Here is a 9,019-nt window from a genome sequence, read left to right as displayed (position 1 = left end):
TGTCCTTGTTATGGTTGAGAATTCATAGAATTCTGTAGTACAGTACGGCCCCTCAATGTTGTGCCGGCCTTTTATCCAACTCTAAGATTAGACTAACTACATACCCTTCATTTTATTATCATCCATGTGTCTATCCAAGAGTCACTTAAATGTCCTTAATGTCTCTGAATCTACTCCCACCGCTGGCAGTTCATTCTACGTACCCACCACTCTCTGTGTAATGTACCTACCTCTCACATCTCCCCTAAACCTTCCTCCAATCACCTTAAAATTATGACCCCTCGTGATAGACATTTCCACCCTGGGGAAAATTCTCTGGCTATCCACTCCATCTATGCCTCTCATCATCTTGTACATCTCTATCAAGTCACCTCTCATCCTTCCTCACTCCAATGAGAAAAGCCCTAGCTCCCTCAACCTTTCTTCATATGACATGCCCTCCAGTCCAGACATCTTCCTGGCAAATCTCCTCTGCACCTTCTCTAAAGCTTCCACATCCTTCCTATAAAGAACTGAACACAATATTCCAAGTGTGGCCTAACCAGGGCTCTTATAAAGCTACAGCATAATCTCGCGACTCTTAAACTCAATCCCCCTGCTAATGAAAGCCAACACACCATACGCCTTCTTAGCAACCCTATCAACTTACGGGCAGCACGGTGGCACAGTGGTTAGCACTACTGCCTCACAGCGCCAGAGACCCAGGTTCAATTCCCGACTCAGACAATTGTATGTGGAGTTTGCACATTCTTCCCCGGGCCTGTTTCCACACTGTAAGTAATCTTAAAAAAAAACCTTGGGTGGCAACTTTGAGGGATCTAAGGACATAGACCTCAAGATCCCTCTGTTCCACCACACTGCCAAAACTCCTGCTTTTAACCCTGTAACCTGCACTCAAATTTGATGTTTCAAAATGAGTCACTTGACACTTTTCCAGGTTGAACTCCATCTGCCACATACCAGCCCAGTTCTGTATCCTGTCAATGTCCTGTTACAACCTACAACAACCCTCCACACTATCCACAACTCCACCAACCTTCATGCCATCAACACACTTACTAACCCACCCTTTCACTTCCACATCAAAGACATTTATAAAAATCACAAAGAGCAGAGGTCCCAGAACAAATCCCTGCCGAACACCACTTGTCACCGAGCTCCAGGCTGAATACTTTCCATCTACCACCGCCCTCTATCTTCTGTGGGCCAGCCAATTCTGTATCCAGACAGACAGGTTTCTCTGTATGCCATGCCTCCTTACTTTCTGAATGAGCCTACCATGGGGAACCTTATTAAATGCCTTAATGAAATCTATTTACACTGCATCCATTGACCTAACTTCATCAATGTGTTTTGTCACATCCTCAAAGAATTCAATAAGGTTTGTGAGGCATGACCTGCCCCTCACAAAACCATGCTGACTATCTCTAATCAAACTGTGGTTTTTCTGTCTCTCAGAATCCTCTTCAATAATCTAGTCTACCACAGAAGTAAGACTGACTGGTCCCAGGATTCCCAGGATTATCCCAATTCCCTTTCTTGAACAAGAGAATAATATTTTCCACCCTTCAATCATCTGGCCGTACTCCGGTGGACAGTGAGGACGCAAAGATCATTGCCAAAAGTGTAGCAATCTCTTCACTTACTTCCTGTAAGAACCTTGGGTATATCCCATCTGGCCCAGTGGACTTATCTACCCTCATGTTTTTCAAAATTTCCATCACATCCTCCTTCTTAACATCAACCTGTTTGAGCATATCAGCCTGTTTCACAGTGTACTCACAAATGACAAGGTCTTTCTCATTAATGAATACTGAAGCAAAGTATTCATTAAGGACCTCCCCTACCTCCTCTGACTCCAGGCACAAGTCCCCTCCACTATCCCTGATCGGTTCTACCCTTACTCTGGCTATGCTCTTGATCCTCACATAAATGTAGAATGCCTTGGGGTTTTCCTTAATCCTATCCACCAAGGCCTTTTCATGCCCCCTTTTCGCTCTCCTAAGTCCATTCTTCAGTTCCTTCTTGGCTACCTTGTAACCCTCTAGAGCTCCGACTGATCCTTGCTTCCTCAACCTTAAGTAAGCTTCCTTCTTCCTCTTGACTAGATGTTCCACATCTCTTTTCATCCAAGGTTCCTTCACCCTACCATCCTTTCCTTGCCTCAGTGGGACAGACCTGCCCAGCACTCGCAGCAAGGTAAGTTAACGTTTGCATTGGCCTATAAGTTTGCCAGAAAAAGTGATAAACATTCGGATTGGAACCAAGTTAGAAGCCAGCAAAGAATAATTTTAAAATCTAGTTTAAAAATATAACAGTGAATATATGACATAATTCTACCATTGGATTTACCAGCTGCTGAAGGAGCTATCCAGCTAGTCCCACTCTTCAGCCTTATCTCTGTAGCCCTCTACATTCATCCCTTTCAAATATATACACAGCTCAGTTTTGAAACCTCCTGTAGAATCTACCTCCAGCACGTTCCAAATCCCAACAACTCTCTGAGTAAAGACATTTCTCCTCATCTCACTTTCAGATCTCTTGCTGACAATCTTGAAATAATGACCCCTGCTTACTGACATACCAACTCATGGAAACTGAGTATCCTTCTTTACCCTGATCATAAATGGTTGATCATGTTGAACACCTCAGTGAGGCCAGCTCTTAAATCTTTTCTGCTCAAAGCAGAATAAGCCCAATTTCTCTAATCTTTTCTTGTATCTATAATTCCTCATTCCTGCCATCATTCCAGTAAGTCTACTTTGCATTCTGCTCAGTACTTTAACTTCCTCAAATAAGGTGCCTAGAACTGAGCTTAGTACTCCAGATGTGGGTCTTGACCAATGATTTGTGGAGGTGTAGCGTCACTTCCTTGCTTTTATACGCTATCCCTCTATTTATAAACCTAAGGATCCTTTCACTAACTGTTCCAACTTGGCCAGTCACCCTCAGAGAAATATCCATGTAAACCCCGAGGTCCCTCTGCTTCAGAATTGTATCATCAGCCTATACTGTCCCTCCCTGTTTCTCCTACCAGATGCATTACCTCTCATTTCTATGCATTGAAGTTCATCTGACAGGTATCTGTCTATTTAGCCAACTTGCCAATGTCCTTCAGAAGTAGATCAGCATCTTCACAATTCACTATTCCCCTGAGCTCGGTTTCATCTGCACATTTAGGGATTTTACACACAAGATCTCCAAATCTTTTGTGTAAATCAGAAAAAAACAGGTCTATCACCTGATGAAGGAGCAGCTCTCCGAAAGCTAGTGCTTCCAAATAAACCTGTTGGGCTATAACCTGGTGTTGTGTGATTTTTAACTCAGAAAAAACAATGTAATGTTCCCTGGGGTACACTACATTCAACTCACCTCCAATCTGAGAAATATCAATTTATAGCTATTATTTGTTTCTTAGAGAACTTCTAAGCCATACTGCCAACGACCCATCAGTCCCAAACATCTCTAATTTGCTCAGGTGGCTCCACATCAAATGCTTCCTGAAAATCCAAATATACACCATCCACGGCACTATCCCCACCCACTGCAAGTGTCACTTTATCAAAGCACTCAATTAAATTTTGTCAGACCTGGTCTACCCACAACAAGTTGAGGGTTGAGTATTAACTTATTTTTCTCTCAGTGTATATTTACCTTATCCCGCACTATGCCCTTCATCAGTGTGAAGTGAACAGGGCTGTAGTTTCCTGGATTATCCTTTGCTGCTTTCTTCAACAATTATGTCACATTTGCAATCCAGTGGTGTATGGCCCAACTCTAAAGGGTACAGGAGCAAAGTCATTTGCATGTTTTTATTTATTCACTTGGGAGATGACTGGCTGAGCTAACATATTCTCCCTCCCTAGTTCCGCTGTACCAGTCACTGAAGATGGATTGACAGACCATTAAGTAAGGGTAAAAACAATGACTGCAGATACTGGAAACCAGATTCTGGATTAGAGTGGTGCTGGAAGAGCACAGCAGTTCAGGCAGCATCCGAGGAGCAGGAAAATCGACGTTTTGGGCAAAATTCCTGATGAAGGGCTTTTGCCCGAAACATCGATTTCGCTGCTCCTCGGATGCTGCCTGAACTGCTGTGCTCTTCCAGCACCACTAATCCAGAGACCATTAAGTAAAGCATGCACATCCTGGGAGTTATTACCGGGGCATAGGTAACAAGAGCCAGGGGGTGATGTTGAACTTATAAAAGATCTTGTTAAATCTCCACTGGTGTATTGTCTATAGTTCGGGTCCCCTCGTTATAGGAACAATAGAAATACATTGGAGAGAGTGCAGCAATGACTCAGATGAATGGTTCCAGGAATGAGAAATTTCAGTTTCAAGGGAGAATTGGGACTGTTCTCCTTGGAGAGAAGAAGGCTAAGGGGAGATTGATTGGCATTTTTAAAACTCTGAATGGTCTGGATGGAGTAGAGAGGGAGAAATGATTCCCTTTGGTGGTAAAATCAAGAATGATACATTACAGATTTAAGGGACTTAGAGTCCCTAAAGTGTGGAAGCAGTCCATTCAGTCCACACTGACTCTCTGAGGAGCATCCCACCCAGACCCTTCCCCTGTAACCCTGCAATTCCCCTGGCTAACTCTCTGAACCTGCAGTACCCTGAACACTCTGGGCAATTTCCCATGGCCAATCCACCCGAACCTGCACATCTTCGGACTGCGGGAGGAAACCCACGCAGACACGGGGAGAACGTGCAAACTCCACACAGTCAGTTGCCTGAGGCTGGAATCGAGCCCGGGTTATTGGCGCTGCGAGGCAGCAGTGCTAACCACTGAGCCACATTGCCATCCCAAACTTGTCAAAAGAAGCAAAACTGTCATCAGAAAAATCAGCTTCATGCAGTGAAGGGTTAGGGTCTGGGATGTACTGTCTGAGAGTGTGGGGGGTGGGGAGGTTCACTCGAGGGGTTAGGGTCTGGGATGTACTGTCTGAGAGTGTGGGGGTGGGGAGGTTCACTCGAGGGGTTAGGGTCTGGAGTGTACTGTCTGAGAGTGTGGGGGTGGGGAGGTTCACTCGAGGGGTTAGGGTCTGGGATGTACTGTCTGAGAGTGTGGGGGGTGGGGAGGTTCACTCGAGGGGTTAGGGTCTGGGATGTACTGTCTGAGAGTGTGGGGGGCGGGGAGGTTCACTCGAGGGGTTAGGGTCTGGAGTGTACTGTCTGAGAGTGTGGGGGGTGGGGAGGTTCACTCGAGGGGTTAGGATCTGGGATGTACTGTCTGAGAGTGTGGGGGTGGGGAGGTTCACTCGAGGGGTTAGGGTCTGGAGTGTACTGTCTGAGAGTGTGGGGGTGGGGAGGTTCACTCGAGGGGTTAGGGTCTGGGATGTACTGTCTGAGAGTGTGGGGGGTGGGGAGGTTCACTCGAGGGGTTAGGGTCTGGGATGTACTGTCTGAGAGTGTGGGGGTGGGGAGGTTCACTCGAGGGGTTAGGGTCTGGAGTGTACTGTCTGAGAGTGTGGGGGTGGGGAGGTTCACTCGAGGGGTTAGGGTCTGGGATGTACTGTCTGAGAGTGTGGGGGGTGGGGAGGTTCACTCGAGGGGTTAGGGTCTGGGATGTACTGTCTGAGAGTGTGGGGGGCGGGGAGGTTCACTCGAGGGGTTAGGGTCTGGAGTGTACTGTCTGAGAGTGTGGGGGGTGGGGAGGTTCACTCGAGGGGTTAGGGTCTGGGATGTACTGTCTGAGAGTGTGGGGGTGGGCAGGTTCACTCGAGGGGTTAGGGTCTGGAGTGTACTGTCTGAGAGTGTGGGGGTGGGGAGGTTCACTCGAGGGGTTAGGGTCTGGGATGTACTGTCTGAGAGTGTGGGGGGTGGGGAGGTTCACTCGAGGGGTTAGGGTCTGGGATGTACTGTCTGAGGGTGTGGGGGGGAGGGGGAGGTTCACTCGAGGGGTTAGGGTCTGGGATGTACTGTGTGAGAGTGTGGGGGGTGGGGAGGTTCACTCGAGGGGTTAGGGTCTGGGATGTACTGTCTGAGAGTGTGGGGGAGGGGGAGGTTCACCCGAGGGGTTAGGGTCTGGGATGTACTGTCTGAGAGTGTGGGGGAGGGGGAGGTTCACTCGAGGGGTTAGGGTCTGGGATGTACTGTCTGAGAGTGTGGGGGGTGGGGAGGTTCACTCGAGGGGTTAGGGTCTGGGATGTACTGTCTGAGAGTGTGGGGGGAGGCAGGTTCACCCGAGGGGTTAGGGTCTGGGATGTACTGTCTGAGAGTGTGGGGGGAGGGGGAGGTTCACTCGAGGGGTTAGGGTCTGGAGTGTACTGTCTGAGAGTGTGGGGGTGGGGAGGTTCACTCGAGGGGTTAGGGTCTGGGATGTACTGTCTGAGAGTGTGGGGGTGGGGAGGTTCACTCGAGGGGTTAGGGTCTGGAGTGTACTGTCTGAGAGTGTGGGGGTGGGGAGGTTCACTCGAGGGGTTAGGGTCTGGGATGTACTGTCTGAGAGTGTGGGGGTGGGGAGGTTCACTCGAGGGGTTAGGGTCTGGGATGTACTGTCTGAGAGTGTGGGGGGTGGGGAGGTTCACTCGAGGGGTTAGGGTCTGGGATGTACTGTCTGAGAGTGTGGGGGGTGGGGAGGTTCACTCGAGGGGTTAGGGTCTGGGATGTACTGTCTGAGAGTGTGGGGGGTGGGGAGGTTCACTCGAGGGGTTAGGGTCTGGGATGTACTGTCTGAGAGTGTGGGGGGAGGGATAGGTTCACTCGAGGGGTTAGGGTCTGGGATGTACTGTCTGAGAGTGTGGGGGGTGGGGAGGTTCACTCGAGGGGTTAGGGACTTGGATGTACTGTGTGAGAGTGTGGGGGGTGGGGAGTTTCACTCGAGGGGTTAGGGTCTGGGATGTACTGTCTGAGAGTGTGGGGGGAGGCAGGTTCACTCGAGGGGTTAGGGTCTGGGATGTACTGTCTGAGAGTGTGGGGGGTGGGGAGGTTCACTCGAGGGGTTAGGGTCTGGGATGTACTGTCTGAGAGTGTGGGGGGAGGGGGAGGTTCACTCGAGGGGTTAGGGTCTGGAGTGTACTGTCTGAGAGTGTGGGGGGTGGGGAGGTTCACTCGAGGGGTTAGGATCTGGAGTGTACTGTCTGAGGGTGTGGGGGTGGGGAGGTTCACTCGAGGGGTTAGGGTCTGGGATGTACTGTCTGAGAGTGTGGGGGGAGGGGGAGGTTCACTCGAGGGGTTAGGATCTGGGATGTACTGTCTGAGAGTGTTGGGGGGTGGGGAGGTTCACTCGAGGGGTTAGGGTCTGGAGTGTACTGTCTGAGAGTGTGGGGGAGGGGGAGGTTCACTCGAGGGGTTAGGGTCTGGGATGTACTGTCTGAGAGTGTGGGGGAGGGGGAGGTTCACTCGAGGGGTTAGGGTCTGGGATGTACTGTCTGAGAGTGTGGGGGGTGGGGAGGTTCACTCGAGGGGTTAGGGTCTGGAATGTACTGTCTGAGGGTGTGGGTGGAGGGGGAGGTTCACTCGATGGGTTAGGGTCTGGAATGTACTGTTTGAGGGTGTGGGGGGAGGCAGGTTCACTCGAGGGGTTGGGGTCTGGAATGTACTGTCTGAGGGTGTGGGGGGAGGCAGGTTCACTCGAGGGGTTGGGGTCTGGAATGTACTGTCTGAGGGTGTGGGGGGAGGCAGGTTCACTTGAGGCGTTAGGGTCTGGGATGTACTGTCTGAGAGTGTGGGGGGAGGCAGGTTCACTCGAGGGGTTAGGGTCTGGGATGTACTGTCTGAGGGTGTGGGGAGAGGGGGAGGTTCACTCGAGGGGTGAGGGTCTGGGATGTACTGTCTGAGAGTGTGGGGAGAGGGGGAGGTTCCCTCGAAGCTTTTGAAATGGAGTTAGATCTTTGTCTGAAAAGGGAAAAAAAAGCATATGGCATCATGGGATGTAAACTGTGAGTGTAACCAGGTGTATTGTACCCTCCAGCACCTCCAGGAATGGGTAGGATGGAGTCGGTCTGAGCTACAGTCAGTTTGTGATTCCGTGCTCTTCATTACATCTGGTCTGGGGTGAGTTGGTGTCTGTGTGGCTGGGTCTTAGAATATGATAACAATGGTCTGATGTTCACTGGGGCAGAGAGATGAATGAAATTGAGATGGGAATTGAAGAGAGCAACAGAAGGAGTAGACAGATATTGGACAAGGAAATTGTGCAGGAAGAATGCGGGAGAAACAGAGGAGAATTTTAAACTGTCTGACTGCTATGTACATTGATATGGAGTGAGTCTCTACATTAAAGGTGTTTAGACTTGCCAATTATTGGAGACAGGAAAGACTATAGAGACACAAACAGGTAAGTCAGGTGGGACATGAGTGACAGAGGCAAGGAGGTAGAGATGCTACATCCCGCAGTGAGAGAGTAAACAGACAGGGTGAGGGGATAGACACTGTGGGCTTAGATCAGTCTGCAGTGACAGGCTGAGAAAAACAGACTGGACCAGGAGAGAGAGAGAGAAAGAGAGAAAACAGGGACACAGAGACAGACAGAGACAGAAAACAGGGACAGAGAGAGAGAGAGAGACAGAAAACAGGGACAGAGAGAGAGAGAGAGAGACAGAGAACAGGAACAGCGAGATACACAGAGTGAACAGGTACAGGGAGATAGGAAACGGACTGAGACAAAGAGAGAGAAAACGTGCTCAGGGAGAGAAAGATAGATGCAGAACTAAAGACAGAGAGAGCAACACAAGGATGGACACAGACAGAATGAGCAACCAGAGAGAGAGAGAGAGCGAGCGGACAGAGAAAGTGGAGAGAGGCAGGCAGTGAGGATGATAGCGGGGTAGAGCCTGTCAGTGACACTGGGAGACAGGCTCATCGATCAGTGTGTATGATCCACAGAGTGAGCAAATCACCTTCCGAGAGAGAGACTGGGGAGGAGGAGAGAGAGAGAGAGAGAGAGGGGGGGACAGTGGAGGGGCAGAGACACAGCTCCCAGCTCCGGGTATACAGCTCCCCTCCGACCGCAGCGACCGGGGCAACTGAGCCAGGACCAGGGGCATGTCCCTGAATCCCCTGGGGGGGA

At 50.0% G+C, this 9,019-nt stretch overlaps 1 protein-coding gene across 1 annotated transcript in view; it reads left to right on the top strand.

The window, feature by feature from the left end:
• The first annotated feature begins 8,964 nt into the window (after window positions 1-8,964).
• plcxd3 (phosphatidylinositol-specific phospholipase C, X domain containing 3) overlaps window positions 8,965-9,019 on the top strand; it is a 165,411-nt gene continuing 165,356 nt past the window's right edge. Inside the window, exon 1 of the mRNA XM_087993866.1 lies at window positions 8,965-9,019. This exon is cut by the window's right edge and continues 220 nt beyond it. The gene's annotated coding sequence lies outside the window, so the exon portion shown is untranslated.

The sequence above is a fragment of the Chiloscyllium plagiosum genome, unplaced genomic scaffold (assembly GCF_037043375.1).
Source record: "Chiloscyllium plagiosum isolate Xiang-an unplaced genomic scaffold, Cpla_swu_hap1 HiC_scaffold_2, whole genome shotgun sequence".
NCBI lineage: Eukaryota > Metazoa > Chordata > Chondrichthyes > Orectolobiformes > Hemiscylliidae > Chiloscyllium > Chiloscyllium plagiosum.
The sequence above is the reverse complement of the archived record's forward strand: the minus strand, read 5'-3'. Positions and strand labels throughout refer to the sequence as shown.